The following is a 27,978-nucleotide window of genomic DNA, read 5'->3' on the forward strand; positions in this document are numbered from 1 at the left end:
GGGTGGGTAGGGAAGTGGGGGGCGCTATGGGGGACTTTTGGGATAGCATTGGAAATGTAATTGAGGAAAATATGTAATAAAAATAAAAAAAAAGAATGAAAAAAAAGAAACACTTAAATAAATTTATTAAAGCTATTGAAACGTACAATAAAAATGAACCAGAGTTAATGAAGAAATATGCTATCATGATCTCTTTCCTGCTTAGTGTTTAGTAAATGTGGTAAAAGCTCAGGCATCTTGGAAGTAGAAACCTTCATTAAGAAAACACCACCTCCTCTAAGGCATTTTCTTGATGAACGATTGATGTGAAAGGTCCCAGCTCAACCCAGGAGATATTACTCCTAGAATACTGGTATTTGGATAGATAAGAAAGCAGGCTAAACAAAATATTGAGAAATAGCCAGAAGGCAATGTGCTCCCTGGCTTCTGCTTTAATCCTGTCTCCAGGTTCTTGACTTGAAATCCTGCCTTGGCTTCCTTTGAGTATGGACTGAGGTTTGGGAGTACAGTATGAAATGATACTCTTCTGCTCAAGTTTTTCTTCATTATAGTGTTTTATGTCATCATAAGGAAACCATAAGACAGTTTCCTGCTTGGGAGGAGTTTCCTTATCCTCATCATTGTTACTGAGAAAATTGAAAAGGACAAGAAAATTTGAAGGAATTGAAAGCTTTCTTCCTGGGGAAATAGCCCCATAAATTCATAGGAATGGGAAGGATAAGAGTTTTCCTGGAGGGAAAATGTGAGTTAAATTTTAATGTATTCCAAGTTAAGAAGTGATCATTGAGAGAAATAAACCTGCTGAGATCTCATGAACACGGATATATTAATTCGCATGTTCTGAGCTGTGAATCACTCCCACAATAAGACTAGATGAGTTTATCAGGGAATCTATTAAGTGATGAGGGCAGATACCTAAGAGAAGACCAAAGCAAATGCCAACTCCTGGGAGAGATATCTTTGACTGGAAAAAGTCAAGGGAAATAAGGAGTTAACTGTATTAGTGGCATATGAGAGGAAAAAAAAAACAGAGGCCACCCATGGTTTTCCACATACTAAGAAAACCCCGACTAGGGACAGAGAGATGGTTCAGAGGTTAAGTGTACTTGTTTTTTTCTTGGAGACAATTTGTGTTATGTTTCTATTACCCCCATCTGGAGACTTAAGTCCTCCGGATATACAGCAAGTGATCTTAAGAGCTGAGACATCTCTTTAGCCCCATAAGTGATTGTTATGGTTGTGCTATTTGGTTTGAGGTTGATTGCTTCATCAGAAACCCTGCACAATGCTGCTTAAATCTCCATTATGTTCTAGAAGGGTGATAAACTAACTTGCTGTTACATAGAATTTATGCATGTGGTTAATAATAGATGCTCAAATAACATTGTTAAGTGTTTCACTACCGACAATACTGAAGAGCAAAGGGTGAATGGAAAATGAAGTAGTAAAATTAATGAATCTGTTAGTCTGCCTAGATGAAGGTCATAGACAATTTCTATCACTATAGAAGAGAAAACATATTTTTAAAATGTGTTAGACAACATGTGTTCCAACTTGTAAGAGAGAAATTTACTCCTGATATATAGGAGTTTTAGATGATGCTTCATCCGTGTGTGCACAAGATTGGGAAATATGAGAATTTAGAACTCCAAAAGTTGTCCTAGGATAATTTTATTTTAAGTTTTATAAATCAATAATATGGAGAAAATAGATTTTCATTTCAGAGAAGTATTAGATTTCTGAAGGTATGAAAGATGGAAAATTCATTTCTTGGTAACAAAATTTTAAATAGATTTTAAATTGTATTAGCAGTATTTAGTCCCGAATGAGAAGAAATTTTAGATAAGTAGGATGTGTATTCAGTAATATTACAGGTTACTGGTGTTTAGAAAATCTGGAGTGCCTGAATATATCATTTAATATCCAAACTGCTTCTTTTAGACTTAAGAAGGGGTCTGATTCATCAAATATGAGCTCCTGCCATAGGTGGTAAGAATATGGAACCCATAACAATGTCTAGAGAATGCTATCTGGTGCCCCATGAGAAGCAAGTCAGATGTACTCCAGTTTCATGTTTGCAGAGACATTGTTCAAAGGAATTCTCACTACTCTCATCTCATATGAATAACTTTTCATTACAGAGTAATACCTGCTAAAAATAAAGAAATAAGAATGAAAGGAAAGAAGAAAGGAAGGAAGGAACAAAACAACAAAGCAACAACAGCACGGAGCCAATCTCACTAAGGGATCTTACCACAGAGCAAGAGTAGTGTGGATCTACAAATTGACCTAAAGAAATACTTTGGAGATAGTCCCTTTGATATCAGGCTTCTTTCTCAATCATTTGGCTATTTAATTTTCTGGAATAGCCATTCTGGAATGCTCCTATTCCCCCAACTTCCCCAAAGTGATTTATTAAGATATGTTTACCAGGTGCTGCTTTAAGGCTTTTCAAATGTTCATCCAGAACAGACATTTCCTTACAATATATAATTGTAAAAATACACTTCCCCCCACAACATGTGCCACACAGTGTCAATTCCATTTAATTTTTTAAAAGATGTTTGCATGTATAGTGTTTATATTTGTGTGTACATGTTTTATGTGTGGGTGAGTGCACACGTATGAGTTTGTAAATATGAGAGGATATACATGTAAATGAGGCCTGAGGTGGGTCAGGAATTATTCCCAATCAACCTTTCACCTTGTTGTTGAGGTGAGGTCTCTCAATTGCAGCTTGTCCATAGGCCTATTCTTACAGACCACCTTGGTCTGGATATTACACATCTTTCTTTACCTTCTGAAGCCTGAATTTTAGGCAGGCTCACCAAGAATATCCAATGTTTGTGTGAATGCTGAGGATAAAATGCTTGCATTTCTATACCTTTCGAACAAGGATTTCAAATTCAACCAAGGATTTCAAATTCCCAGGCCAATATCTCATCCTCAAGCTTAGTATTTATAATTATAAAGGAGTGCGTACCTCTTCCAAGTTTCTAGTGATTAGGGTAGTAGAGGTAGCTAAGTGTTTGAGAGAGCATGCAGCTTGCAAAGACACCAGTAGAGTTCCTAGCATTCTTGGTAGGTGGTGCACAACTGCCTGTAAGTCGAGCTCTTAGAGAAGAGATGCCCACTCTGAGATTTCAAGGGTAACTACACTTACATATGTATGTACCTATACTTATACACACATATACATGTAATAAAAATTAAGTGACCTTTTAAAAAAAAGGTTTCTAGTGAATAAAGAAAGGCTGGGTAGTGTATTCCTTGGATCCCTGCATTCAGAGACTGAAGTGGGAAGATTAAAAAGATGCTTTGATCTCCTGTTTAGATAATTTAATCTATAGTGTCCCGAACTCTATACTCATAACACCTGGAGAAGAATGTGAATGTGATTGTAGCTTTAGCTCTCTTGAAGAATGCTTCTTCCACAGTTGCTTATAATCTAGCCTATTGTGAACAAATTATTTAAAGAAAAGTGTTCAGCAATGATAACACAAGTCTAGATATTTCTAGAATCAGAAAATCATTTTATCTATTCTAGCATATAATTTGAATTTTGCAACTGCAGTTTTCAAAAAGCTTTTATTATTAGAATAATTGAAAAGAGCAGCAGAGCTATTATTCCCCCTCTTTAAAATAATGCTGTAATTAGTGAATGATCTTGGCAGCTTTATTTCTTTTCTACATAGGCACACAGATTTCACAAAACCAAGTTCACAAAGAAAAATGTATAAGACTTACCAAGTAGGATCCTCCCCCGAAGGGGAGCAGTGACTGGGGATGGAAAGTGTGCGACTCCTCAAGGTTCCCCTGGGGAAGAAAATGGGAAAATTTTAATTCACACATTTGAGGACTATGTGTGGCACATCTAAGTGAGTAAATCACTGAGGAAGCCTAGGAGCATTTACAGACCAATGAAATTGATAAATTATTGTTAATAGATCACAATCAAAAGATGACTCTCTTTTACTTATTTAATGTAAGATAGTATAGCCCATAATAGTGAAAGATTATTCAAAGTTTTCAGATATTTCTCCGTTCTATACCGCCATAGTACAGGACAATAATTTCTTGAGTGACTATAAAACCACTTTCTTTCCATGAAAGATAATGCCATTTATTAAAACATGCTATGGATTTTATGCATAAGATTTGAAAATCTGTTTTTGATTTTTCTGAATTTCAGTGGAAAGCAAAGACAGCAGACTTTTCTCTAATATTTGAGTATCCAGAAGCTTTCTCACTGAAATATGAAACATCTGTCTATCAAACTGTGATGATTACCAGTCGAACTCTTTCATACTCAAATCACAGCCATATGATTGCAAAATTTACTATATTTAATTTAACAATATAAAACATTGAGATCACAACCATGGTCAAAATGTGTATAAATACTCCTCCCATATACCTAAATAAAAGACCTGCAAATCAGTAGCTGAACATTTATAAAATAGTAAAGAAATATTATCTACAATTCATCAGCTCAAAAAGCACTCCGCATTTAATGGCAGAAGTTAAAAGTCTGGGCTGTAGGTAGTCAGATCAATGGTAGCCAAGCAATGAACAGGGAGAACATTTGTATTTGAATACAAAAATACTTTGCCAATTTCTACTAATTTCTGAGTATGAAGTTCAGTCTTGACCATGATTGACCACATGTGACCCCCTCACCATGGACGCCTAAACCTCTTTAATTTCTATCATCTTGAAGATTCTCTCTGTGAAATTTTTACACATTTACTCTCACTAAAGCTCAAGTGTGGCCTAGTGGGTCTAGACTTCATGGATCTGTCAATCACTAGCTTGCTTATAATTAATATATATTATATGAATTATATGAATAAATATGAGATAGGGTTAAGAGACATGTAGTCTGATTCCAATTCTAGGTGCAATATAATTCCATTCATGTCTAAAAGTTGCATAGTGAAGGAAATGCTAAGTGTCAAGGGACCAGAGAAAGGCATGCTTACCAGTTTTGCACTTTTATTCCATTGTGCTTTAGAGGAGACCAGGGTTGAATCATTAATTTCTTATAAATGAGTATAGAATTTGTAAATCCATGTTCTGCAGGTGGGATTGTATTGCGAATTATACCCTTTCAATAGTTATATCATTGAACTGTTATATCATAGTTATATCATGAACTGAAAGTTACATCAAATAACTTTAATAATATATTAGAATTTGAAGCTTAGGATTAGCATTGCATGCCCAAATTATCACCTGTTGGGAGACTGAGGCAGGGTAGCTTTATGAGTTTGATATCAAATTGAAATTCAGAGTTGATTTCCAGGCTAGCCTGGGACATTTGGCAAGCACCTGTTTCAATGTGTGCATGTATGTGTGTGTGTGTGTGTGTGTGTGTGAGAGAGAGAGAGAGAGAGAGAGAATACATATTATAATTTACATTCCAGATTTTACTTTAATAAATATTTAACATGCCTAATAACTCAAATCTGTGGATTTCCATTTTTATTTTGAACACCAGAAGCATATGGATACAACATGACCCTTGATAGTTGAGTTCAGTAAGTCTTGAGATTAGTTTTGTGTGTGTGTGTGTGTGTGTTATGCAATTCATGTTCCACTAATCCTGCCCTTTAACTATTTAATGGTAGACATAGGTAAATCTATGATGAGTTATCCTAACCTTTTCTTTCCAGAGGTAACAATTTTCAGATTATTGGAAAACAAACATGGTTCAGATTTGTAGCCATCACTTTAAGCTACAGGAATCTGAAAGAACCTTTGCTTTTTATAGGATAACAAAAATGTCTCTCAAGCAAGTGAGATACTAAACAATGGTACACCACTGATTTTAAGAAGATTTTATGGTTTTCTTTGCTCACAGACTCTCTTTCCTGTGTGTTTTTGTTTCTTTGTTTGTTTGTGTTTATGTTTGTTTGTAATATTCTTCTCACTTTCTGACAATTTTTGTTTATTTTTTTATTTTTAACATTAATTGATGCCAAACTATCATAAACACAAAAGCAAGAAAGTGTGTAGAGAAATACTATTTCTCTTAACCTCACTGTTTTTTGTAAGACCTTCTGATCTATTTCTTACAGATTCAGAAAACAATTCTTCATTCTTTTATAGGCTAGTTATCTGGAAGAAAAATACTAAGAGAATAAAGATTATAAACTTAATTTTATCCCTTGTGGGCTAGTCCCCTGAGAAGTGAATCTCTGTTGGTGAATGACAAAGTTGAGATTGACCTGTGAGAATGTCTCTGGGAAATTGTCTTGATTGCTAACTGAAATGGGTGGGTATAGCCCACTTAGGGTAGCAGCATGCCTGATGCAGGTGACTCTGGCTCATTAAGAAAGCTAGCTAATTATGAGCCTGTGAGCACTGCTTAAATTCCTGCCTGAGTTCTGACTGTAACCTACACATTGAAATGAACCCTTTTCTTCCCTATTTTCCTGTTTGTCAGAATACTTTATAACAGAAAGAGAGAGATTTATTCTGTGATTTTACCATTAGTGTTTCTAGTGTGATGAATAAGCCAACCCTGAAGAATGATATGACTCTTGCTGAATGTCACTGTTTATAAGGAAATAATGCCTAAAGCTTTGTTCTTCCAGAGTAGTTGTAGGAGATGGAATGAAAGGTGCTTGCAAAAGCAGCACATGGATGCTCTCAGTGTCTGTTTCCTGTGCCCTCTGCACTCTGTCCATGTGCAAGAAACTTCAGTTAACTCAAATTCGAGTACCAGGTTATTCTTGTACAGATCCTGATTGATTGGCAAAGGCCTTCCAACTGAGTAGAGGATGTACCACCAAGTGTGATGGAGCTACCTTCCCCTTTAACATTTTATGGCAGGATTAGTTTAGCCAATAGTTGGAGTTAACCCAGACACTATTGAGTATGCCAGCAAGATTTTGCTGAAAAGACCCTGATATAGCTGTCTCTTGTGAGGCTATGCCAGTGCCTGGCAAACACAGAAGTAGATACTCACAGTCAGCTATTGGATGGAACACAGGGCCCCTAATGGAGGAGCTAGAGAAAGTACCCAAGGAGCTGAAGGGGTCTGCAACCCTATAAGTGGAACAACAATATGAACTAACCAGTACCCCCAGAGTTTGTGTCTCTAGCTTCCTATGTAGCAGAAGATGGCCTAGTCAGCCATCATTGGGAAGAGAGGCCCCTAGGTCTTGCAAAGTTTATATGCCCCAGTACAGGCCAGGAAGTGAGAGTGGTGGGTAGGGAAGCAGGGCAGGGGGAGGGTATAGAGAACTTTTGGGATAGCATTTGAAATGTAAATAAAGAAAATATCTAATAAAAAATGAAAAACAAAACAAAACAAACAAACAAAAAAGAGTTTCTTTACTGGTTCGTTCTTCACATGACAGGGAAACCTCTCCTGTTAGTTTAGCCTGCATGCCCAGAGTCTTGATGAACCCTCTCTCTACAAAGGAAGCTAACATTAAGGGTTGGTGGGAAGATAAGAGAAGATGTGTCTATGGGAGAGTTGAATTATGGAGGTCTTGTAGATCCAAGTTTTCTCACTGACCAATGTGAGGGGTTTTTTTTTTGTTGTTGTTGTTGTTTTGACAGGGTTTCTCTGTATAGTCCTGGCTGTACTGAAATTCACTCTGTAGACCAGGCTGACCTCAAACTCAGAAATACTCATACTTCTGCCTCCCAAGTGCTGGGATTAAAGGCTTGCACCACCATTGCCCAGCAGGGATGTGAGATTTTGTATTTCTTACAAATAATCACTCTTCTGTAGCCTTATTGCCAGATTTTTTCCTTTATTTTATATTGTATGACTGTGAAGCTATACATAGTAGGTTACAGAGGATATCAATTTTTAGAGTGCATGTTAAAAATTAAAGTAGACCTACTTGAGATGAGTCATCCCATAAATATTGTTTTGCCCTAATAAAATATTCAGAAATAAAAAAGTAGTAAAGCAACAGTAACATGAAAGTGATAAAGAAAACAAAATGTAGGAAAAATGAAAAAAAAAAGAGTCGTTTTCTGTTGTAAACAAAACATTGCAGAATAAATTGTGTAAAGAGAATGTCTGATGATTGTTAGGAGCACAGTTTCAGGGAGAAGTAAAAAGACAAACAAACAGCAGTCCTCCTGAACGTCTTTTAGCTTGTAAATTTTATGAACATATATTAAATGTGTATTATCTAATAGAAACTACAATAAAAAGTTATGCATGAAGGTCGTTGTGAGTGTAAGGTCATGCATTTCATAGTTCACTGGTCGGGCTGCACTCTTATAGTACTTTCTCATAATCATATTGTATCATCTCCCCTTTACTCATCCATCACAAGTGTTTCTTCTGCTCAGGTTTCTCTGCAGAATTTTTTTCTTCCCTCTCCTTTGCCCAGTATCTGGGGAGGTTGAAGCCATATTAGTGTCATAAATACTTTCTAACCAGAATCCGGTCACCTCAAGCCTTTCCCAGACTCTATTCCACAAATTGTCAATTCCAGACTACTAACAAACTCATTTCTTCCATTATAAATTGCCTAACTCTGACAACTTGACTTCTTTGTGAACAATTTCCTAATTTACTGCCCAGAGAAGGTTATATTTTACTATTACATTTGACCTGTATTCAAGAATTATATGTTATAATGTGTGTTACAAAGACAGGAGACATGTGTAGCAGTTTAAATCATAACTTGAATTAGGCTTCACTGCATCATCTTTAGGTTACATCCAACCTGCCCCTGAGAGGAATTGAACACAAATATGACAGTGTATCATGGCTTCTCACAGTCTCCCAAATACATGTGGTAAATATATATTTCAAAGAAGGATGCTATTTTCCTAATTCTTTTGCTGAGAACCAGGGCAAGTGAAGGTTGACAGTAAGTGTGGATTAGTGACATCTATTTTCTAGGGCCTCCTTGGAAAGGTTTTCTCCTTAACATCTTTGACTTTAAAGTAGTAGCTTGTTGACAGCTAAATGGTAACTAGAGTGTTAACTCTTTGACGTTTTCCCCAGTAAGTTTGGACAAACATTCTTAGGGCCATTAACTTACTGAGCTCAGATTTACCACCTATCATAGGAGTGTGATAACCCATCATGAAATGGGCAGAACATTTAGGTGCTATGCAGCCGCAGGAAACATGCACCCTGAGCATGTTTTAGCACTACCAGGATTCTACTAACTGCTCAAAGACATTGCAAGATGGAAAACTTGTACATTCACTTTACAATTTAGGGATGATTACGTCAACAAAGTTTGTCATAGAATTTGAGTAATGTTTACAACAATTTAATCTCTATTGGCAACCCTTTTACCTGTCTTATGAGAACATATAGAATTGCATTTTAACTTTAGTATCGAAAATATCTTTAATGAAAATTTGAAATAAAATTAAATACCCCATCTTAAAAAAAACTCCAAGTCACAGTGGTCAGCTCTTAAATCACAAATCCTACCTATAAAATAAACACTAAAGGAATTAAACAAATTGGAATATATGATAAAATGAAATAGAATAAGTACATGAAGGTATCTACTTCACCATTATTAGGTAAACCACTATCAGGACAAACTCAATGTGGAGGAAGAAATGAGATGAACCTTTTTATTTTTTATTTTATTTTTGGTTTTTTGAGACAGGGTTTCTCCATGTAGCCTTGCTGAGCTGGCACTCACTTTGTAGACCAGGCTGGCCTCCAGCTCAGAAGTCAGCCTGCCTCTGCCTCCCACCTGCTGGGATTAAAGGCATGAGCCACCATGCTCGGCTGAGTGAACCTTTTTTTGTTCAATTGTTAGCTACAAATTCTAGCACTAATAACCAGGAAATCCCAAAGTGTTCCACATTGTTGCATGTTGAGGATCATGGACTAGGAATATGTTGAGATTAGATATTATATTTTGAGGATGTAACCTCAATTCAACAGGCAACCCTTCCAATACTAAACAAACAGTTTATATACAACAATAGAGCAGGTATTGTTCTAATATCTTACTAATAATTTTTACTATACACATAGACATTAACAAATCCCTGCAAACTCATTACCATAAGTAGAGTATAGCATTCGGTCCCTGGTCACTCAGCCTTGTTTGTTCCAAAATAAACATCGGTGACCCTCTTTATTTACTGACTGTCCAGTATGGAGAGCCAACAGAAAGTGTTTCTGATGCCAGAGGGTACAAATTTGTTTGGAGACAGAATTTTGGGTCTTTTTTAAATTGAAAAGGGTTTTCTCAATAGGTCAATAAACTACCGTTCAGATATCTAAAAAGATTACAAAGATAAGCAGGTGGAATTTTAGAATAATTATTTCAAGTCTTTGGAAAACTACTTTCTAAGAGGGATGGTAAATGGATAAATATCTTCCATGCCTTCTTATTGTAGACTGTCATCAACTGTGTACATAAGTGATTTTAACGTGTTTATGCATGCACAAATTATATTTTTTGTAAATTAGTCAAAGAGTAAAATGGCTTAAGTATTTTCTTGTAATGCAAGGGAAGTTTCTTTTAATGATAAGAGGCAAAAATGAGAAAAATAATCCTATATGAAAGTATTAAGTGAAAAATGTAATTGATCTTTGAGAGCCCTCAGTGTTAAATGTGTTTAATCAAATTGAAATGGAATCTTCCATCTCAGTTTCAAACAAAGTGCAAAAGGAGCTGTTGGAAAATTAGATAATCTGTTCCACAGCTATTTCTGCACAACTCCACCTTCCTGCAAACCAAATTTACTGAAGTCTCACCCATGCTACAGTAAATTTGGTTTTCAGGAAGGTGGAGTTGTGCAGTCATAGCTTTGGAACAGAAAGGTTTGTACCTTCGTTACCTTTCTGAAAATTAAGAATGTAAAAAAATGCATACATCTTTCCACAATACATCCATTCTCTTTGGAGAATAATAAATTTAAACAACTCATAGAAACATATTGCATGAGTATGGGAAGTACATAACATTTAGAAACAGCTATTGCAAATGATACTTATTTTCTCTTACCCTTAAAAAACTGAGAATAATTATGATTATATCTAAAGAGACTGAAACTATATGAAAGACTACAGTTGAAGAGTTTTCAGTATTAATTTTGAATGTGCTAAATATAAAATGAATAGAAATGTGAAATTATTGGAGCTAGAAAACTCAGAGGAAAAGAACCAGTCTCTAAATCTTATTTCTCCAGAGGTCAATAAGCTCCAGAAAAATAGTTTTCTCCAGAGGTCAATAAGCTGCTTATGGACCTAAAGTAAGATATCTGCTAAGACAAGCACATTATATTTAGAACAACATTTCAAGTCCTGTATTTACTACAGTCTAAAATTGAAGCGTGAAAAAAATTAGGTCTTAGCATTATTGTTTGTTAAAATTTTAATGTAACCAAGAATCATAAATTAAATTCCATCAGCAATCTGGGTGTGACTAGTATATTTTTATAGTATTTTTATTTTTCTGAAAGCATTTTTTTGCTAGAGGATATGAATGAAATGATTGAACATTATAAATAGTGTGTTGTCACCTTGGATAACAAGAAGTTTTCTTAAACTTTCTGTAACTTAAATCTAAATGGTAACTCATTAGCAGCTACCTTCTCTGAGTCTCCCAGATATACTGGATAAGCTCATCTGTTCATGGTAAGATCATATCTGCTTTAGAAGCACATTCCCAATGACAGCCACCTCCCCGCCCCCTGAACATCTTGTGAGCTAAAGTAAAGCCGAGTCTGCAGGATTGTACAAGTACCTCGAAAGCATTGCTGCTTAGAATCGGAGTGACAATGAATAATGGGAAGACACAGGGCAATACCCTCACGGGATCGTTAGAGCAGAGGCAGCAAAATGCTTAGACTTCCTAGTGCTTTTCCCAGAGATTCAAACACCAGCAAATAAGGCCCTGTGGGCACATAAAAGATAAGTGCAAATTTAACCCCCTTTTCACCTGTGCACCTGGCACCGGGTCATTTTACTGATGTAATTCAAGCCAGTCCCACTACCACACATTTCTGAGGGATCAGCATGAAGAGACAAAGGTAGATCTACAAGGTTGATTAACCTATTAAATGCTATCTATTCAAGCATCTTAGATTGCCAGATTTGTTAAAGAATGCTTTTTTATAGAACAGCAGAGAGAGAAGCAGATTTGTCCAGACCATTTCCTGGCAACACAGGATGCCCTCCTGCTCAATCATGGATATATATATATATATATATATATATATATATATATATATATATATATATATAACTTTGCACTGACGTTGATATTACCATAGGCTCAGGCAATATGTAGTTGTCAGAAATATTAGCAGGACCACTAGTATGTTAATACTCATGAAGGAACTTAATGGGAGAAGATGCTATTTGTGAACAATCAAATAGAGAAAATAGAGATTCCCAGATGAGAGAAAATGGAACAGCAGGAAGCCTGAGTGTGTGTCTTGCACAGAATCTGAATGTGCACAAACTTCTCTGTAGGTGTGCTAAACTCAGAAACAGAAAAGAGCAAGCTACCTCCATGCATACAACCTTACACAATATAATGTGATGCTACATTCTTATCCAGATTTGTAAAAGCTCAGTGACATGTTATAGCAAACACAAATTAAGTTTTTAAGACATCATGACTTTACTTCATATGGACATTATTCAAGATTGTTTTGGAGCCCCACTTTATATCTTTCCTCTCAAAAAAATAGGTAAATGGGAGTTTGGGAGCAATTGAGGAAGGGAAAATAGTTTTCTGGGAAAATATTGTATAAAAGCAATGAATAAAGAATCAATGAACTAGAAAGAGAGCAACAAAGGATGTACGGAGGGTTTGGAGGGAGGAAAGGGAAGAGAGAAACAGTGAAATTATACATAGTCTCTCAAATACAAAAGGAAAAACATAACTCCCTCTACATTAACAGACAAGAATAATGCAATGTGAGCAAAAATGATTGTATTAAAATATACTTCAAACTTTGAAACAAAACTGCTGGGATCTTGCCCAGACTGGAATGGGCTTGAACTGGGACATAATGTTGAAATTTGCTTTAAATACTGATGGTCGATGACCTTCTATCTCTCTCACTATACTGTGTGCTTGCTGATACCATTTAAAACATTCTAAAAACTGTCTTTCTTATTCTATAGTTAAAAACAGTAGCTTCTTTTCTCTTTAACTCTGTGCTTTATTAAATATAATAAATCTCTGTGCTTTATTTAACTCTTTTTGCTTAAATAAGAGCTAGGGAAATTTAACTCTTTCTTACTGTTCTGTTGCTTCATTAAGCACTAAAATATTAACTCTTTATTACTGTGCTTAAATAAATGTTAATATCTGGTAATTAATGCATACTGTTTAGCAGCAGGGAACTAAGAGAAAAGTGTTAATACTGGTACTCCTTTTCTTTTTTGGTGAATAAGCCAGAAGCTGTTCTGGACAAGCTGGTTAACTCTTCATGAACCAGAGAGCAAGGAAAGGAGAAGCATTAAGATTCCACATACACGCAAATATGCGCAGACATATATACATATTGAAATATTCATACACACACACTCTGGCCAGGCCCAGCCACCTGTCACAATCAATTCAACAAGTATTCATGCATGGTTACATACATACATACACACACACACACACACACACACACACACACACACACACACACACACACACACACACACACACATATATATATATATATATATATATATATACATACATATACTCTACACGCAAACATGTAGAGAAGCAGATATATGCATTTGGATTGATGGATGGATGGATGGATGGATGGATGGATGGGGCAAAGCTCCCCAAGCCAACCATTCAACAAACAACTATACTTTTTTTTTCTGGTCTTTTATACATGTTTAGACTAAAAGTTCAGCTGAGTACAATTCCACTTACACATGTACTAACATTTGTTGTTTTTCATTCCTATGTTGATGTACACCTACCTGATTCCGCATACCCAGAAGAATAGACATTTTGATCCTAGTTCTCTGATGGACTTAGGTTCCAAGTTACTTCACACAACCAGCAACTTCCAAGTAAAATCAGTATGAGGAACCCACACACAATGATTCTGTTTTCAAAGTGTTACTGCATAATTGAAAGTAATTTTCTAAGACATGAGATATGCGATTCATAATGTCTTAAGTTATCACACAAGAAAACTGTGATGATGTGCTTTATCTTGGATAGCCACAAGTGATAAGGAGACCAGATACGATGGAATGGGTGCCTTCGGGAGGAATCTTAAGTCAGATTGGAGACGCCACTGAAGAACCATCTTTCTTCATTCTGGTCGGATCCACATGCATGCACTGGCAAAACATAGCTGCATTTTGATCACAAGAAAGGGCAGTGGTGATTTCCATTATATTTTCTGTTTTGATTACTTGTTATATTTCATAATTTGTGAAACAGAAACAAAGTATCTGATCCTTTTCTTTTTCTTTTTTTCTTTCACAAACACTGATGTCTCTTCAGAGAACACTTAAGATGAAAGTGAGATAGTTAGCCCCAGCAATGAAGGGAAAGTTAGTAGAAGTATACCTTTTGACCATTAAGACAGCCCTAACAGAGCAGAATTGTGTGTGTTAGAACAAAAAAAAATAATCTAAGAAAGTCTTCATACCATGATATTTAATGTTTGAGTAATAAGAAGGATACATAAATAATGGAATATTTATATATAAATAAATAATAAAAATTAGAATATATAAATCATATTATGAAAATTTCCTCAAACTAAATAATTAAAGAAATTACTGCTTAAATTGTTTATATTGACTCTAGAGCCTAACTGAGGATACCTTAATGCCACTTGGGAGGGAAAAGAAAACAATGACAGGGGGCAGAGGGAGGGACCTGGGTAGGAGAGGGGACAGGAAGGGGAAAATAGGAACATGATCAGGTGTTGCGGAGGGAGACAGTACTAAAGCCTTGAGGGCAGCAGAAAGAATGGAAACAGGCAACCACCAGAGGTAGGAGGTGGGGGACCCTATACAATGTAGAAAGAGACCTGAGAGGTGAAAGACTCTCAGTACTCGAAGGAAGGGACCTTGGTTGAAATGCCCTACACTGGGGAAAGAGAACTGAGATAGAATCTGCCACCGGTAGAAAGATATGGCATCAAGTTGAGGGATGGTATTGCCATCATACACTTAAAAACTCTTACCCAGATTGTTCCTGTCTAAAAGAACAGGGACAAAAATGGAGAAGAGCTTGAGGGAAAGGAAGTCCGATGAGTGGCCCAAACTGGGATCCATCACAATGGGAGGCACCAAAGCCTGGCAATATTACTGATGTTATTGTGTGGTTACAAACAGGATCCTACCATTGGCTGCCCTCTGAGAGGCCCAACAAGTAGCTGAAAAAAGTCAGATGCAGATACATACCTACAGCCAACCAATGGACAGAAACTTTTGACCCCTGTGGTTGAAATAGCGGAAAGCTGGAAGAAACTGAGGAGGAGGGTGTCTCCATAGGAAGACCAGCAGTCTCAACTAACCTGTAGCCCTGAGAGCTCTCAGACACGGAGGCACCAACCAGACAGTATATACTAGCTGATATGAGGCTCCCAAACCATATACAGTAGAGGACTGTCTGTGAGGGAAGATGCACCTGATCCTAGAAAGACACAAGTCCCAGGGGTTGGGGAGGTTTGGTGGTGGTGGTGGGGGGAGGAACATCCTGTTAGAGACAGAGGTGGAGGTATGGAATGAGAAACAGTAAGAGGGTAGACAAGGATAATGACTGGACTGAAAAAAATTGAATAATAATTTTAAGAAGAGAAGATTAAACAGTTGTGCTCACTCAAAAAAAAAAAGAATAAGACATCTAACATTTAAATATTAGTGGATAGTCATAAAGTGAATTTATATACATAGTCTTAGAAAAGTAAGCTGGCATTCACAAAATATAGTCATAGTATTATCTCAGCTTTTCTGTGTGCTAACTAACAGAGAAAATAAGTGCTTGCTGGGGATTAGAATCAGCATAATGTTAAAAGCAACAGTACAGATGCACAGGATGCCCATCTCAGGACATCCTTCAGTTCTCTACTGAAGCATTTTTTCACTAATAATTTTTAAAATGACTTCTTAGAAGCTTGGAAAATGGGCAAATACAATTGATAAGTGGCTTAGTTAATTACTATTAAACGTATTAATGGTATGAGATTGCCATAATTACCACTTAAATATGTGAATTATTTAATATAATTTCTAGATACCTTAGACAGCACAGAAGATCTCCAACAGTTGCTGCAAACCAGCGGCCACTAGTCTGTGCTGTTGTTCAAGAAATGCTTATGCACTGTGCATTATTTCTAAAAGAAACTTACTTCATTTATTGGGTTAAGAATTACAAGTGCATTATATATTTTGTTTATGTTTCTGTCTTATGAGGTTGGCTAAGTGAGATTGAGGAAATGTGACTCTGCCGATTGTACCTTTTTCTAAGTACAAGAAAACAGCATTTCAGTACTAGTGAATAGATCCTGACCACAACATGATATTTTGTTACAAAATAACCTAAATTGTGAATGTTACACAAAAGTCCTTAGTAGCTAGATTGTTTGCTAATCCTTAGATAACAAGCTTACCCTTGGTACTAATAAGCCAGATGCTAAAGCCTGTATTTATGATGTTTATACTTTTATTTACTGTAATAGATTCTCAGTTTTTTGCATTAAAAGTTTTGTTTTTAAGTTTTCTATTAAAATGAAATTATATTTTAATATTTTAGACTTCTTTTTGTTAGTTTTTAGTCTCTCTATCTAGCTCAGGGTGACCTTAAAAATCACCTTTTTTTTTCACCAAAGTTTGATTCCTTCTGTCTCTAGTTCCTCCCCAGTCCTGGACATGTAGGCATATGCTGCATGTCCGCTTGCAATTTAAATGATTACGGTAGTCAAGTTTGTTAGATTTCAGCAAGGAACATAAGAAAATGTTGTTACAGCTACAGCATCCAAAAATTTTAGGATTTGGAAAATATGCAAAGTTTCTGATTATTTTAAAATGACTTTATTAATTGCATGAATCTGAAGATTAAAATGGAGACCTGTAAGTGTGAAGCAGAAATTCCTCAGAATGCTTTTTTTTTGTTTTTTTTTTTCTCTCAGAAATATGTTTAATAGTGTGCCTCTTACTTATTTTCAATTGTGTTAGAGAAAAATAAATGTAATCAAATATGCACCATTTATCAGAAATGATAGGGTGGCGATTGCATTTAGGGAGCAGCCAGTACTCCCTGCTCAATTAGGAAGACCATCAAGAAGATGATGTTATTCTGGGTAATGCTTATGCTGAAGGCAAGTTAAGTCTTCTTTATTTCAAATGCATATCCTAGAAAACATGGAAATCTTAAGATCCCACTTCACCTATCATATGGCCTTTTCTTTTAACATCTCCTAGCAACAACTGTAGATATCTAAACTATAATATAGACAGATAACAAAATTTATAATTTAATTTTAAGTGCCATGGAATACTATTGTTCCTAGATATGTTACTACTTAAATACCCTTTGTTCTGCTTATTAAAAAAAAAGGTTCCTTATGAACTAGCAGAAATAAAGGCTGAGTATTTGTTGACTATAAACTAAAAATTGAGGGTGGATAGCTAAGGAGGCAATTACAGTGTCTGCAGACAAGAACAAAATGGAGGGACACCCCTGTGAAAGTCACTGTGCTGTAAGTACAGAGGATTACATTGGGAAACTTAGTTACATTCCCACATCATTAACCTGTTTATTTGATTCTGAGAACCAGATATAACATCTGAGTGCCCACAGGCAATTCTGTTCACTTTACTTAACCACAGCCTACCACCTTCACCAGATTCCTCCTGAGATCCTAATTATTAAAAGCAAGGTCAAATGGACTAAAACAGTTGCAAAGTCTAGCACAGAAATGTTATCTCTTTACCACTACCCCATATCCTAATTACTGCATGCCTTCTCAGCAGAACTGCCAACCTATCTTCATTTCTGATGGTTCCTATCACAGCCCAGTAGAGTTCCCAGTTTCCAAGTGAAGCATTAGCTGCCTGCAAGCTGGGTATTATCTCTACACTTAAATCTAGCCTTCTATTCTTTGCTACAAAGAACATAAAAGCTTCCCTGTGAGGGAGACCATTGACACATATTTTTTTTTCTACTCTATTTTCTACTAAGTTGCTGTGTTTTGCCTTTTGACCTTTGTTTTACGTTCCTTTTAGCCTCAGCCCTCTTGTTCTTTGAGCTATTTATTTTGAATTTCTGGTCTTTCTTCTTATGCTCTTAGACTCTTCATGCTCCTAGCCATAAAGAACTCTTGATCCTCCAGTCTCTGACAGGTCGAGTCAGTGTTCTGCTCCTTGCTAGTTAGCAACATTGGATATACAGATGTTTGGGCTATCTCCTCATGCCACCTTGACCTGTGGGTCCAGCCTTCTCTTTAGGCAAAATGCACTTGGTCCAGCTTTATTCCTGCTTGTCTCTTCATTGATTCTGCTTTGTTTCCATTTTAATTTCATAGGCCAAGTCTGGTATTGCTTGGTTCCCAACTGATATGCATCAGCTTCCTTAATCCTCACCATTAAATATCACTGAAAGCATATGACAAGTTTTCAATAGGAGGGCAGGAATTAGACCATCAAAATTTATATTGGCAAGGAAGGAGTTTCTGAAAATCTTCAGTTCATGTATGCAACTCTCTTATACCTCAGATCTTTGTCCTTAGGGGCAAAAGAGCCTACATTAATTGTCACATCTCCTGCAAGTAAGTTCTGTTTCCAAGAGTTTCTTTCACTTAAAGGCCAACAGATTACATTAAAGGAAACCTCTTCAACCTGATTTTTAATGGGAATCAATATAAATAAAGAACAACAAAAGAACCAGCAATTTGATTGAGAGATGATCAGCTAGGATACTTTTGAGTGATCACAGAGAAGATGTTCCATGAGTTTAAAGGGCAGCTGTGAGCTCTGACCCTGAACAGCATATGCAAGAACAAGTCTGAGAACAAGTTTGAAGAGCATATAAAAGGAGCATGGTAGACATAAGAAAAGTAAAGATCAGTAGAGAAAGTGGTGATGTCATTTGCAAGCACAGAGTCACATCACACTACTCCCCCAGGTGTGTGGGGAGCACCATGGAACAGAGGCCTGGGAGGCCTCTTTGCAATCACTTAGTATGGCCTCCTCCTTTTTCCTGGGTTTTAAGAATACATCATGTTTTTCCTGCCTCCTGTACACCATACTTAGAAAGTTTGGCTCTGCATGTTCAACACTTTCAGAAATAGTTGCTGCCTTAGAACAGTCTGAACTGGATTAAAAGAAGACTGCTTCCCTGGGGGAAGAGGAATGACAAAAGCAAAGTTGCTGCCCTACATGAGAGCTCAGCGCATGCTTCGCATCTGCTCTGCTTTCCACTTTTAGTAGGGCTCTTCCCTTTTGTAATATGCCAGATGACGTAATGCTGCAGAAACTTCAGGGTCAATGCTAACATTTTTATAAGGAAAACGTTTTAAAGTCAAGAACTAGCAACTTTACAGTGTTCCAGGGCCACTCTGTGTTTTCACAGTAAGTCTGTAGTTCTAGAGAGATCCCCAAGATACTATTAATAAGGTGGGGAGGACCTACATCATGTAGGGTAGATTTTATATAAAGTCTCTTTATCCCTCCCCCTCTCTCTCCCCTCTGGTGTGTGTGTGTGTGTGTGTGTGTGTGTGCATGTGTGTGTGTGTGTGCATGTCGAGTATTGCTACTTGTAAACACTCTAGCAACAACTTCATACTTTAGGGCGGGGGCTTTTTACAGCAAGCCTGTGTATTTACTTAAAGTGGCACAATATTTACACTTAACGATCCCTCTGGAGTGAAGCAGTTAGTCACGCTTCGTCTGCTTGTGCATGACTTTTCTCAAAGGCAATCCTTTCTTTTGGCACTAACACAGTTAGATCGTAGCCCCCATGACAACACATTTATGTGCCTATTTGCTTTTTTTAATATACTACAACCGCAAGGAATTGACCCATTATATCTTAAGAAATGTATCTGTTGCAAAGGCCAAGAGAAAGTTTGAGAAGAGCTGGTGCCTCTGAAGGAGGGTAAAGGTTGGAAGAGAAGCAAATAATGCCACATCTGAGACCATTGGAGAGTTTGGGAACATTAAAGATCCATATGATCTGAAGAAAAAAAAAAAAAACACGATGCCATCATACTATAAAATCTAAGTGTCTTCATATAGTAAACCAAGCAAGAAGCAAATGTTCTAGTAAATAATGTTCTAAATAAGGAAATAATAGGATGGTGATGTAAGAAAACAAAACAAAATACAAAACAAAATAAATTAATAGCAAAGAAGCCTCTTACTGTATATTCTTGACAGATTTTATTGTGCCTTTCATTTTAATGATATTAAAGCTTCCATATTAGCAAAGGTAAAGCTTTGGTGCTCCACAAATAATGAAATATGGAAGAAAGATACTTTATATAAGCCTTAATTAGAAAATCACAGAAAGTCAAATACTAATTTTGTATTTAAACTCCGTGTAAAAGAAATGTTCATGTAATGCTTCTTTTCCATAATTATTAAAGCTTCCTAAGTCCATGTGAAGTATATACTGCTATTTGCCAAGACACGTGTATCTTAGGCATAATAATTTTTAAAAAGTTGCTATGTTCTCACAGCAGATTTAACACCCACATAACACAGAAAAAACTCAGATGCCACTGTGTTCTGTGTACCTCACACACTACTTTCTATAAGCATGGAATGAAATCATTGTTATTTTTAAGCGATGAGTTCATTTGCTATGATAGGGAAGAACAAGAGAGGAATTCCACAGAAGTGTGTTTTGTTGAGTGATGCTTGGATATAATTTGGCAATGATTGTTCTCTATTACTTCCTTGAAAGTATTAAAACTGATAACGAGAACCCAGCCTTTCCCTATGTGAGATCGCTTACAGCCAGTAATACATCCTCTACAGTTGTTAGTCATAGTATAATTTATTTTCCCACCAAAACATCATTGGTACATGAAACATCCTTTTCATGTGTCAAAGGGAACTTCCTCATGTGAGCCTCCAGTGTTTGGATGTTTCCTCAGTAAACATTTTGACCTCCCTAGCGCATTCTTATTAACTTAGGTATTTTTTAAACAGGTTTTAAAACTCATAAGAAGCACAAATATATCATAATTATCAAAACTCATATATTAGAATGATGTACTATGACGACCGACATTTTATATTACTAATTAGTGTGAGGTACACAGCCCAATCACAGTCAGATGGGATTGCACTGCAGTCTGTGATCCTCTTGGGATGGAGACTGGCAGTATGGTGGAGGAATGTAAGAAGGAAACTTTCTCAAAAGATGAGCTCATTCAAACAGCAAGGTTAAAAAAAGGCATCTGCTCAGTGGTGAGCTCCACAAAGCAGCAGCGCAGGAGGGAGATGTGTGTGAGGAGTTGGAACTATGTCATTCTCCACCTTCAAATCATCTGTTCCACTGTAACTTAAAAAACACTGAAATTCTGCATTTAAAGGTAAAATCAGGCCAGGGTATGGAAAAAAAAGCTGCTGCTGACATCCATGGAGAATTGATTATATTCCAGGTATGAAATTAGGCATCTTTTATAAATTATATGATTTAGTCTTCAAGACAAGGTAGTTATTACCTACTTCTAAATATATAGGTACCAAGACTAAGTTAAAAAGATCCAGGCCCAAGAACAGATGTTTCTCTCCCAAAGTCTGCTCTTCCTGATGGAATACCACCAACTCCTACTTTCCACCCCAATTCTCCCTTCCTTTAAAGACTACTAACTGAACTACCTATGCTCCCTCTTCATTCCCCCTCTCCTTCTGTCCACATAGCACTTCATCTAGGAAGTATACCTTTAGCATTTGTGATATACTAGATGACACATGAGATATTCAGCAAGTACCATGAAGAATGTACTTTGTTTCTAAATAATTTATATAATTTATTTAATTGTGCTATGTGTGTAAAGCCCATGAGTCACAAGTCACACACACACACACACACACACACACACACACACACACACACACACAGAGAGAAATGACAAAAAAACGCATGGTTTCTAGAAAATGGTGCAGTCCTTGGATTCCACACTCTGGATCCATAACATGCATCGTTATTTATGGTAGAATTATAAAAGTGATGATATTTAGAGGAAATCATGAGGATTATGTTAGCATGATGGCATTAATATCAATACAAGAATAGAAGAGAGGTTTGGGCTTTTGTTTACTGCCAGATGAGGTACAGTAAGGAGTGTATCATTTCCAGAACCTAAATCATGCCTGGATGATATTGGAGTCTTCACTCCCAGTGCAAGACAGATGTTTAGTTTTTAAGCCAGAGAATCCATGGTTCCAGCATCATGTTCTGGGCTATTTGCCTCTTTCTCTGGTCTGTTGAAGCATTCTTTCACTCTAGCTACATTAAAATGCTTCTACTGATGGACTAAAGTTGACATTTACAGATGTGCACATATTAATTATTAATTATATACTTGCTAATGTCTTAGTTTTTCCAAAGCTTTCCTCTAAGCTTGTCTTCCCATGCATGCTTTAATGAAGTTGATGCTATTTTACTTTGGCATGTGGATGAGAAGTGTGAGACTTAGTGACTTGAATTAACTGATTTTAAGTGAAAGACCTATCAAGTCACAAATGTAAACAAGAAATGTAAGAAATGTGTTCCTATGGCCATTACTCTCATTCATTTTCCAGATTATGGGCATGGAGAGAATACCAGTTTCATAGATTTGGCTCAACTGACTAACTCACTCCAAAGTCTTTTTATTATTACATATGCCCGATGTACACAATAATATAATAGAACCAACCTATGTATGCTTGTTTATGTGTAGTTCACATTAACATGGATAAGTTCTTATTGAATTATTATTGACTAAATGTAGATATCTTATTAGAGAATCTGACTAGCTGAAAAGTTTAGGCACAGAAATATTAGAGGAAATGAAGCTGCTTTGTAAGAAAATCTCTTTCATCAGATTCTGGAGAGAGCTCAATGACCCAAAACTTCTTATTCTTAATCTTTTCATTTTATTTTTAAAAGATTATAAACCAATCCTTTCTGTTAGTATTTCCTGGTGTTTTAATATTTATAAACATATTAATCAGTAGTTTTTAAACACAATTTGAACAACTAGATGCATTATGAAATCAATGCAGATTCTGAACAGAATTGAAGGAACAAAAGGTATTAACTATCTTTAAAGTGTGTTCACATCCAGAAATACTTGTGTCTTTCGAAGTGTCATAGTCATTCAGAGAAGTCCAGAAGTACAGAATATTGACGCCAAAGTGTCCTTCTCTACTGAATGCCTCCAAATGGGATTTAATTAGTCACATCTTATCTGTGTATGAAACATATACAGGCAATTAGTTAAGCTCTTATGCAAACAGATTATTTAGGATCATGTGATTTATTATTGAATTCACTCAGCAGTGTCTCAGAGTCTCTTAAAAAACAGGGGCTTCACCTTTGGAAGACTTGATGCCCCGGGGAGTGGGGAGGCCTGGTAGGGTGGGGTGAGGTGGGGTGGGGTGGAGGATTTGGAGGGGGGAACCTCTTGTAGATGAGGGAGGAGGAATGGGATGAGGAACTGTAGGAGGTCAGACAAGGATGGTTATAATGTAGTATAGCTCAGACATTAGATAAGCATGGATCTCTAAGTAAACCCACTCCTAAAGGACAGCAATGGAGGGATATTCTTAATGAATATTTAGGACTGCATTGCCTTTATTCTTTTGCCTTAGAAAGAAACATATACAATCTGAAGTTTGGGAACTAATCTATTAGATCTGCCTTAATAGAAAGTTTGACACCTGCTAAGGGACCTTGGAGCTCAAGGTGGAGGACTAGTTCGAAGCAAGATTTATTTAGAGACCATACTGAGAGCTTTTAAAGAGACCTCAGACTGCCTAGATATTTCTACTATATGTAAATGCTTGTGGAAGATCTTCCATAGTGTAAAACACATTTAATAATAATGTGTCCATGTTCTAGTGTTTATATATTAGAAAGGAAGGGATGGAGTGCATCTTTTATTTTCATGACTCTTTCTTCCTGAAATAAACTAAGCTTCTCAGGTACAGCCTACTCCCTCCACAACACACTTAATTCTAGATGTTGACTAAACTCCAGATGTTATAATAAACTTAACATATTATTATCGATCTCTTCACATCCTCCACATTTACCAGTAGTGTCTCAGTGACTGAGGCTTATACCAGGTATCACTTAATTCCAAAGGTAAATGTTAATGGTACAAAATCATCATATGCTTGGTCAATAAATGGATGTTCTTGCTATACCACCCGTACAAGAAAAAAAAAAAAAGCAAAACAAAACCAAACAACACCCCCGCCCCACTTTTTTTTTTTTTTTTTTCTTACTGAGGTGAAGAGGGACTGGTTTTGAGATTAACTTATGACTACATATGGGAAGCCTAGGAGTTGATTAGTGGTATACCAAAAGGGGCAGAGAAATGGCAACAGGTCTCTAGTTTCAGTGTTTAGACACCACTTACATATTTGTTTAAGGTTGAATAGCCACAGGCTCAAAACCATAAAATTTTTAATATCTCATAGTTGTGGACAAGAGAAATAGAAATTCAAGAGCATGACCATGTCAAGTGGATAACCCTCCATTAATCTTTTTCAACCCTCAACAACCAACACACATACAAGGCTTGTTAGAGGCTGACAATGGTATTCTGTATTCTTCACTGTTGTTTTCCTTCCAATGTTTGTCTTTTCACCCTACCACACTTCTGTTCTTGTTTACTTCACACCAACATTTCTTGTTTTTTCTGTTTTTATTTTTTTAAAGAAACATAATCATTTATTTTCTGCTTAAAATGACACTTTGATTTTTGCTGCACCCAACATATGCTTTTTTTAAAAAAGTTTTATTTTATTTTTAATTTATTATTTACACTACATATTCCATTACCCACCCCCACCATCCACCCTCTGAGTTCTCCACATACCATACTTCTTCCCCATCTCACCCTGTCTCCTCATTTTTTGTTCTTTTAAAAAAGAAAACTACTCATACTTTGATTAGAATACACACTTATTTCATTATCTTATTTTAAATTAATTAACTCTAAAATAAAACATCATTTCTCAATAAGGCCAAATTCTGAGGCAGTAGGGGTCCTAATGTCAACATGTCATTTCCAAGGGATACAGTTCTAATCTTAACTTACTTATTTAGTAGTCCTCTGGATTTCATTTTATACAAAATGGATGTTCAGATGCATACAGCCCAAAGCCCTGAAATATTTCAGAACTTTGAACTGAGAGATGCTATTTAAAGCTAGCTCTGATGTGAGTTGTTTCTTAAACATTCAAATATTCTTTATGAATTGCATATTATAAATAAAACAACAAAAATTAGTAGAATGATTCAAGATTTTAATAACTATTTTAGTCTCCCATGACTGTGACATTGAAAATAAACTTATTTTCCAAAATTAGTTTGGGGTACTACAGAGCATATGCGCATTTAGTTGAAAGTGGCTATTTTTAAAAATTAAATACATTGATATACCTATAATGCTGAGAAATAGGAAGCAGAAAGCTAATGAGCATTTACAATTTAGAGTACTCAGCATCGTTTTACTTCTGAAGACATCTTAGGTTTTTTGGTTGTTTGTTTGTTTGTTTTTTTAATCACATTTCCAAAGATTACCATCAATTTCTTCAGTATAGCGCCTGCTGTCAACTTTACTGTTCTGAGTAGAGTACATAGATGGTGCTTAACGCAATGTGGTCCCAATCTCTGAGAGGAAACTGAAACATTTCTAAAGCCTAGGATTCTTAGGGTATTTGCCAGGTGGAGCTTTTGAGAAGTCCACAGTTTCCAGTACCAACATTCTTGATGAACTTCAGTGCCTGTAGCTACTAGGTATCGCTTCTGAACCCAAATGTTCAGTCTGTAGCTATTCCATGGTCCAGTTCATTTTGGTTCTAGATCAGTTTTGTTTATTTATGTGGCTTGAAATTAAAGTACTTCCATTGAACAACATATACCTTTCTCCCTAAAATCCATTGGTACTATGTCTGAATGAAGTTAGAGTACAAGATAATACATTGAAAACCAGATTCAGTTGCCTTTAGTAGATACTTATATACTCAGTTAAATTCAAGAAAATTCCTTGTTAGTTGATCAAAGAAAATGATTGGAAATGAATATTTCAGCCTAGTTTTGCTTACAAGATTCACTGACCCCAAACAATAAATCCAATTATAAGAATCCAAGTACTTATTGAGTCTCAAAAGTAAACTAGAGCTGAATAGATGGTGAGATTAAAAAGCCTTTACACATGCTCATATTCAGCAGTGTGCTGTTTCTCTGGATGTCCATGCTGGAGAACCTCTGAAAAACTTCTACCAATCTTAGAAAAATTTCAGAGGCCTATGACTGCATGGACTCTTGAAAGTCTAGAGTTAAAATTGTGGGCATCTATTGGGGATATGCCCTCACACAAGAAAAAATTTGATTGCAGCACTGTATCATAAGATGTGAAGCCCTAAGCCACTTAAGGGAGTGGATTATTTCTTGGAAGGCTCACTTGGTTTATAACAAAGATTCAGGAAAAATAGGCTTTATTCATGGAATATTACATTATCTGGTAGAAAAATCAAGTGCTAATATTTGAATAGTTTGTAAAGCCTTTGTGTGTTATTTACTTTTATTTTTTTCATCAGTATAACAACAGAAATGAGGACAAATTGTCATGATTAAACATTCTAAAGTTCTGTGTATTTTTATGAGTATTTGTTATATTAAAATTGGTTTAGGAAAGTCCAAATACTACTGTGAAATTAAGAAATACAAAAGCAAACACCTTAGTTTCAGAATATCACTCCCATTCAGAAAAAGAAAGTACCAAAATATGATACCTGTATTGCACATGATTTTTATTCCTCATGCTTTGAGTATTCAACAATTAAAACATTTGTGAACTTCTATGTGAGATGTTTCTGATATGCCATTTTCCAGACATCCAATATTTCAGACCATGAAGAGGTAGGGCTGTAAGTTTGTTGTTAAATAGCTTCTATGCCACAGAAAAAAAAGTACTCTGTAACACCTTTAAATTGATCATAGTATCACATCAATTATATTCTCAGTGTTCAAGTTCAAGTGTTATGGTTATGTAAGATGAGAAATTGCAGAAATATTGCTTAAGAGATAATGTAAAAGAAAAGGAAAGAGAAATAAAGAACTGAATGCAGGAAGTAGAGGCCTATTTTTGAAATGCACAACTGCTGTATGGTATTTTCCCATTTATAATGGGGCAATATAATACCTGAAATTAACAAATAATCCTCTCCTCACTGCAAAGTAGCATCACTAAGCTTCTATTTACATTAAATGTAGGTCAAATTGTATGTATAACATTCTGAAAATCTTACAGAAATATGATGCACAACCTTAAGTTTTCATTTTGTCCACTAGAGTGCAACATTGTAGTCTCATAGATTCCTAGAAGTGTAGTATGTTTTTAATGTACATAAAAGAGAAGTACAGTGTTAAAAGCAAATTGCAATTCTTAATTGCCACCAACCTCTAAATACATGACAAATCGCATGCAAATTAGATTTAATTTACCTTATGTTTTATAAGTTCACAAAAGGCTTTAAAGTACTTGAAAGTTCTGGGTATGAGTTTTCTACTATCAGCATACTGACAACAGATCTTGCTTTTCTCCCCATCTCCTTTCATGGAATGTAAAGATACAGAAGGAAAACTATACTCACATCTTTGCATCAGGTATATAATATCCAACCATGGCTATAAAATTTCCTTTTGCATTAAGAAAAAGGTAACACTATCACAAAGGAACTCACACAATATGTACTCACTGATAAGTAGATATTAGCCCAAAACTTAGGATACCCAAGATATATAATACAATCTGCTAAGCACATGAAACTCAAGAAGAATGAAGACCAAAGTG

General features: G+C 36.0%; 1 protein-coding gene across 40 annotated transcripts in view; it reads right to left on the reverse strand.

The window, feature by feature from the left end:
* Ptprd (protein tyrosine phosphatase receptor type D) overlaps positions 1–27,978 on the reverse strand; it is a 2,211,569-nt gene that overhangs the window by 1,648,725 nt on the left and 534,866 nt on the right. For all 40 annotated transcript variants that reach the window (XM_029475790.1, XM_029475789.1, XM_029475786.1 and 37 more), the window contains exon 3: positions 3,748–3,816. The gene's annotated coding sequence lies outside the window, so the exon portion shown is untranslated. The remainder of the gene's footprint in view (positions 1–3,747; positions 3,817–27,978) is intronic.

Source organism: Mus caroli, chromosome 4, assembly GCF_900094665.2.
Source record: "Mus caroli chromosome 4, CAROLI_EIJ_v1.1, whole genome shotgun sequence".
NCBI lineage: Eukaryota > Metazoa > Chordata > Mammalia > Rodentia > Muridae > Mus > Mus caroli.